The following is a 7,629-nucleotide window of genomic DNA, read 5'->3' as shown; positions in this document are numbered from 1 at the left end:
GACATTTTTAAGAGCACGAAGAAGAAAAGCTGCTATTCACAAGAGAAACCAAACAGTCTTTCTTGCTGCCATTCAATGGTCCATGTTGGTTTTAAGATTGAGGGATTTAATTTCACAAAGACTGGTTTTAACAGAGTGATTTAATTTCACCAACATTGTCGGAGCCTCTGCGGGTGGCTGCACCCTCCCCCACAAACCTGATGCTGCTATAAGAGCCGCTCATTTCCCGGAGGCAGCAACTGAGGTCACATGTGATAAGCCACATGAGGGGCCATCTTGGACAGGCGATTCAAAGCCTGTCTGGGCTCTAGGCGATTTTAGAAATTAAGCATTTGTTTCTTTGTGAGATCCCAGATCTCCCAGAAAATCTGATTAAAGCCCTCTCCTTAGGAGCACACTGAGAAAGAGAAAAGCAGGCCCCATATCCAGGAGCTGGCGTCCAACTCACAAACAGAACTTGGTGTCCTCCCGTTGAATGTGAACAGTTTTATAGCACATCAGCCTCAGACAAGGCCACTCTGCAGCTGCCATAGATCAAGACAAAAACAAGACCACTCCATAATCACGTCTGAACACAGACAGAGCGTGAGGATTGTCCGAGCCACAAAAATGACCAAGTAAGTGGTCCCCTAACCTGGCTAATATGCTGCTTCTTTACCAATTACAACTTTAGCCTCACTTTAATCTTCCCTCTTTCTAGATAAGATTTACTGATACGCAATCACAGAATCACTCCACTTCCAATCCAGAGCAAAGCCCTGCTTCCTTAAACCCTCCCCCAAATCACCTAACACCAGCCCAAATCCTAGAAGAAATCCTCTCTAGCACCCTCTTACTAAGACACCCCACGGTTCCCCACAGTGTGAGCTGTCTCTTGTTGCAACGAGCAGTCAACCCAACTTGTTCTAGCACAGGCGTATTCCTGGGGGTCTTTGGCTGGAGGGCTTTGACAGCACTTACAGAGTTCGCTGAAAATTCAAGGGCTCCTTGAAACCTCTGGTCCACAGGCTCTTAATTAAATGGCTTTGTGCCTAGAGCATCAGTAATGTCATTAAATAGATGGAAAAAGTGAGGTCTAGACAGATTAAGTGACTTCCTCAAAGTCCCCCCCAGAGTTGGTAGCTGGGTGGGAACTGGAAACCATGGTGGCCGACCCAAAGGGTTTCATCTTCCCTGGTCCAGCTGCTCTGGGTCGCAGAGCCTGGTCCCTCACAGACCCTGTCACCAGGAGCATGCCTTATTCCCATCTCTCTGCTTCCCTTCTCATACCTCCCTGCCTTTGCCCACGCCATGCCCTCTGCCTGGAATGCCCTTCCTCTGCTTCTCACCCTTGAGCTCTCCTGATTTCCCTTCAAGATCCAGCTTGCTATCACCTGCGAGGTGGGGGAAACCTTTCCCGCCTCCTGTCTCTGGCACTCCCACACCCTGGGCTGACCCTCCCTTCATAAGCCTTGCCACACAGAAGCTCCTGTCTCCCCACTAGGCAGGGCCTGCACATCTGCTCTGTCTGGGGCCCCCAGTGCCTGTGCTGGGCTGCGCTGGGCTGGGCTTCCAGGGGATGTCCAGGGAGGGCTGACTACAGGACTCCGTCAAGCAGCTGACTAATGTGGGTGAAGGAGGGGAGGTGCTGCTGGCCTCTGCCTGCCTGGAGCACGCTTGGAATGGGGCTGCCAAGAAGACTCTCTGGACCTGGGGGGACACTGATGCTCACCCTGCAGTCAGTCCTATTGCCCTCAGCTTCCTGCCCCACCCCACCTGCAGGCTGCTGCTCCTGTTCCTTCCAGAGCCTGCTTGGGCCTCTCCATAGCTCCTGGCTCCCCAGGGCCCCCTGGTACACTGTCCCTTACCCTGGGTCCCTCTGGTGCCCCAAGATCTGACTGCACCGACCTCATGTCGAGTTGTTAAAGCTGTGGGCTTTTCCTAACTGGGCCTGACACCTGGAAGGCTGCAGCACGGGGGTTTGTTCAGACACCGAGCCCCATCCCCTGCCAGGGATGTCATCCCTATGGCACATCCTCCACTGTCCTCCTGGCTCTTGGTCCCTGTGAAAGACAACGCCGTCCCACAGAGCCAACAGAGCCCAATGCTCCTGACAAGGGGCCTCGGATGGTTTCTTAGATAAAAATTCAGTTACAGTCAGGAGATTTCAGAAGCTGCTTCCGTCGAGGAAATTCTTAGAGCCCCAGCTAGGAGTGGCCTCCACTTCCTGGTTAGAGATGCTCACCAGCACAGCTGCCCAGCGCTCCCCTCCCTCCTCTTCCCTTGGAGATACGGCCGTGCATCCTGCAAGCCCCCCAGCTCTGCAGAGCCGGGTACGTTGGGATGCACATGCCTAATGCCCCCAACCATGCTGGGTCCCTCACACATGTCCCCAGAGCACGTGGCATGAACCATAGTTCACGATTGCATCTGCACACCAACCAGTCGTCTATGCATCCATCCGTCGTCCACCTGTCCGTCCATCTCAGAGACAGTTCCCACAAAGGCATCCTGAGATTTGGAGTCTTTTTGTTTCTTTGAATTGCAGGCTGGATTTGACACACATGGCTCCTTGGGGCCTGGAGCAAGAGTGGGCTGGCCACCCAAAGGTCTCTGGCTACACTCTCTGGGTGCTGGCTCTTTTGCTCAAATGTCACCCCTGGCTTCCCAGGGTCAGGGGGTGGACATGATTCATCTCTGTGCTCCCAGTGCATGGTATGGGCTGGATCCATAACGGTCTCCAGTTATGTGGGTTGGGGGTGTATGGTTGGGTAGGTGTGTGAGTGGATGGATGGGTGGATGGATGAGTGGATGAATGAATAGGTGGGTAGGTGGGTCACTGATGGGTGGATGAATGGGTGCAAGGCTAGGTGAGTGGTTGGGTGATGGGTGAGTGGGTGGGTGGAAAAGCGGGTGATGACTGTTCTAATGTTTTGACCTGCCCTATCTGCTTCCTGGAGCCTCCCGTCTGACCCTCCCACACAGAACTTACCTGTAATCATCCAGAAGAACAGACCTCCCTCTTTAGGAAGCTCCTTCCTCAGTGTTAGAAATTGATGCTTGATGAATACACATCTACTCAACAGCTTTGGAGCAGAACTGACGTGACAGGTTGACAGCTGGACAGACAGAGCCCTCAGAGGAAGGGAACAGAAGTGCCTGGGAGGGCCATCTGCCTTGCATGGAGACCTAAGATAGGAAAGAGATTTCCCTTTCCTCCTGGGCTGCCTTGGGGCCTCTAGATTCACTGTGTACTTGGAAGTCTCCCCAGAGACCTCTCCTTCCTATTGCCACACTGCCCTAAATTCCACCATTAGATTAAATCGTTTCCAGTGAGGCTTTACCTTCTTCAGATAGCCTCTGCCACAAACATGTTCACCGCTTCTGGAAGACATTGACATTTTAGTATAAAATACCTGTCACGAGAGGCAGAATTTCTGGTGGCTGAGAGAGATGAGGTTTACTGAGTCCATCCCTCAGCCCCTGCAAGTTCCCCAGGCAGGCCTCAGGAGTGACCTAAGGACCAAAATCTCCTCTACATTAGCCTTGCGCACCTGGGCACTTGGGCTCTTGGCCGACTCTGCCTCTCAGCCTGCTGAGCAGCTTCCTTATTGTGGAAGGGCGTGCCTTTCCCCTTCTGGTCTGCAGTGCTTTATCTCTGAAAGCAGGGCCTGGGGTGGGGGGGAGCTTCAGTTTCCAGCTGTTATGCTCTTGGAGACCATCTGTTCCTCCCTAAGAGGTGGCTGCAAAGGTCCTCAGCAGCCAATTCCCAACTCCAACGTGCCCATTGTGCAGATGGAGAAACCAAGGCCCCAAGAGGTGACTTCCCCCAGGGAGCCCCACAGTCACCTGATGGGAATTCATCTTTCCTTGTGCTCCTCCCCGCTTTGTCCTCTGGGCCCCAGGATCCCCTGGGTGGTAGCCACAGGGGTTCCAGAGAGAGTGAGCCAGACACATCCTCGCTGGCCAGGGATCTGACTCACTGATCCATCACCCAGGGAGCACTTGCTAGGTGTCTTAGCCCAGGATGGAGAAGCTGGGCCCTGCTAGGCCAGCATCTGGAAGGGGTCCCAAGCATCCTTTCTAAGATGTTTGCCATTGGAAGTTCTGCAAACAGACCTAATGACTGGCAGCTGACATTTATTTAGTCCTTGCTCTGTGCTGGACTATTTAAAGAGCTTCTCATCCATTATCTCGGTTAATCTGCTCCGCACCACTGTAAGGCAGGAACCATAATTACCTGCATTTCATCGATAAGGCAGCTGAGACTCAGCTGTTGAAACAACCTGCCTGAGAATAAAGCCCTTCCCACTGGTGTCACCAGCCCAGCAGCCCAGGATGGCAAGGGGGCATTTCAGCACCTGTGTGTCCTGAATAAGCCCAACACAACTGGCACTGTCCAGGACGGGGATGGGGAGCTGGCTGTGCCTTAGATCTGAATCAGGGCACAGCACTGAAGGTGGGAACCAACAGGGGGGGCCCTCACCCCAGAGGGTCATTCCACATCCTCAGGGTTGGGGGGTGTTACAGCCCCCCTTTTCCACACCCTGTGCAAAGTACAGCCCCTCCCCCTCCAGGAGCAGGGCAGAGCCCAGGATGGCCTGGATTCAGCTGTCTCCCCACCCCAGCCCCTGAGGCTCCCTTCACGCAAGACCGCAAGACCCTTCCCCTCTCACCTCTGTACCTTATCTGTACTATGACCTGGCAGATGCGGTTAAAGAAAAAGTTCCAAAATGGTAATGTCACGACTCATACACATATAAAGTGAACACACGTCAAAGATTTTACTTAGGGCTTTTAGTAATGAGAACTGCTAAGACGTTACAATCAGCTCAAAGGAGAATCCGCAGAATAGATATATATAGATGAATTTGCCAATTGATGCCCTAGGATATTTGAAGTCATCCTTTCTACAGGGTAGAAAGCACTTGTATCTCGACAGGACAAAATTCACTTGCATGTTTAATAACGGGACTCCTCAGTTCTGCACATGTTAACTCCTGTCTCTGTACAGTTTCAAAATGGCCCAGCCAGAGACAAGGGTGCTGCCCCTATGGATCAGATAAGCCATAAATGTCCCCTAGACACACGAGTGTTCCATTGGAACGACACCTGGGAATAGTTCTGCCCATTTAAAAGCCTCCCACAGTTTTTCCTGACAATGTATAGCACTGAACTAGACATTGGCTGAGACTTTTTGCAGCTCAGAGGCCTTCCTGGGTTGAGGCATGCCCAGCCCCTGTGGTTATATCCACTTTCTGACTCATCTATCTCCTCACTTCTTTGCTTTTGAGACCTGGACGCTGAGGGGCGCCACTAGCTCACCTAGGACGTTTGTGAACTTCAGGAAAGGACGCCCCTTCCTCCTGACGGACATGGCCCCAGGCCAGGACCCAGGGATGCAAGAGGAGCCCAGGCCGCATCTCCGTCCCCACTTGCCTCCTTGGCCGGGTGTCCCTGGTCAGGGCACAGCCTGCCCAGCTGTGCACGGTGGCCTGCTGCCCCAATATTATACAGTCAGTAGTGGTGACCCCCTTACTAAAAGGATCTAGAAGAATGCGATCAGCTTGGGGTTGAGGTGGGGGCCCTGACACTACACCTGAGGGGCTTTTTTGGGGTGAAGGGCTAGGGTGCTGAGACTAGAAGGGAGACCTCTCTGCTCTCTGCAAACCTGCTGTACACTTGGGCCAGCTTTGGAATTCAGGAGCAGCAGTCCCCCTGCCCAGACAGAGCCAGGAGGAGGGTTGGGGGTCCCTGTGCCTCCCCCTCTCTGTCTGGGCAAGTTGGTGGGGGACTGGGGCTGGCGGTGGAGCTGCCCCCTCCTAGCCCAGGGTGGCTGGCCCGCCAGGCCTGGCCTCCCCACTGCCGACAGGCCAGCGGGCATGGCTCCCTCAGCCCATTTCCGAGCCTTGCCCCAGGAGGAAGGGTGTGAAGACTCAAAGGTAGCAGAGGAGCAGGACAGTGGCCCAATGCTGGGGAGCCGCTCTTCTGCCCGCTCACTGTCTGTGGGCTACTCTTTCAGGCTAAATGCTTCCCTGGGCCTGGGCTGCAGGCAGGCAAGCCATTTGACAGCAAAGAATACTGAGGCCCGGGAAGGATGGTGGCTTACCTGGGCCCCAGTGGCCCTGGGAACCCTAAACAGCTTCCTAAGTGTAAGCTGCCCATTCCAGGGACAGATCAACAACTCCCCCACCTACCAACCTTAATCCATCTCTAGGCCCCTCCCAGGCCTGGCCTCTGGGTCTCCTACAAGCGATGAGAGAGCCAGATGCGGCTTCCTGACCGAATGAACACTGCCTTCCTGCTCCTAGGCCTTGGCCTTCTGAGTCAAGGCCTTTGCCTTGACTTCTGTCTCCCTTTTCCTGTCCCTGCATGTCCAGGCCCTCCCTTGCCCTGGGCCCTCTTCCCTGCACCTTCCTACCCCACCCTCTAGGAAGCCTTACCTGAGTCTCTGCTCCCTGATCTGAGCAGCTTGCTGGCACTTCTGCTTTGTATCATGGAGGCTTATAAGCATTGCTCATCTTTCCTGGAGTCTGGAGTTTGGTCACATCGTCTCCAGGGTGCCAGAGCCCACCACTGTGCTCAACTCGGCTGAATGAAGGAAGGGGCGGTTTCCCAGCTCTAGCTTTGTCTCAAGTAACAAGGTTGGAGAAAAGCAAAATGGTCCTGAATTCCACTCCCCGGCCTCTGCCAAAACCTGGATTCCTAGAGAAAGCACATTTCTTGGTTTCTCTTACAATCCCCAGCCGGGTGTAGGTGGAAGGGAAGCAGCACGCCCGTCCCCCACACAGATGCCATAAGTGTGCCCCCAAGGAGACATGTGCACAGACACCAAGATCCAAGCTCATGGGCACATCTGAACACCTGAGCACATGCCATGCATGGGCCCCTAGGGATACACGTATACACATGCCCTTACCCAGGCCCATGTCCACACATGAAACCATGCACACACATGTGCATGGGCCCCCAGAGTTATACACACACAGACAGTGAGGCCCAGGACTGTGGGCACACCTGCACCCATCCACACACACACAGGCACATTTATACAGGGCCCATGGACCAATATGCACCTGTGTACACACACATTTATGGGTGCCCGGGGTACGCGTGCACAGACATCACAGTCCAGGCTCCTGGGCACTTGTGAGTCCATACAAACACAGATGTGCCTTCATGAACCCCCCCAGGGGACATGAGCACAGACGGCCAGGCCCAGGCCGATGGAAATAACTCCAGCCATGCCTACACACATGCCCAGGCCCAGGCTCTCAGGGGTACGTGCTTACTGACACCCAGGCCCAGCCCCATGTGTGCACCTGGTCAATCACACTGGCAAATGCACCGGCACCCGGGGTATACAAGCACAGACACTACACACACAAGCCTGGGCCAATGGGCTCCTCTGTACCTGTGCACTTACACACAGCCACGCATGTGCACCCTAGAGTATGCCCATACACACACAGACACAAACACTCAGGCTTGCGCCCATGGTAATAGGGGTTTGAACACGAAATCTCCTGCATAAGCACATCCTGGTGTGTGTACACTATTGCTATTCACATGCACCCTGATCAGGGTACAGGCCCCCGTGTCCCTGCTGGGCTCATCTGCACCCTAGCATCTCCACAGGTGCACACTCGC

The sequence above is a fragment of the Balaenoptera physalus genome (genome assembly GCF_965194825.1).
Source record: "Balaenoptera physalus genome assembly, chromosome: X".
NCBI lineage: Eukaryota > Metazoa > Chordata > Mammalia > Artiodactyla > Balaenopteridae > Balaenoptera > Balaenoptera physalus.
This window is presented reverse-complemented; position numbering follows the sequence as displayed.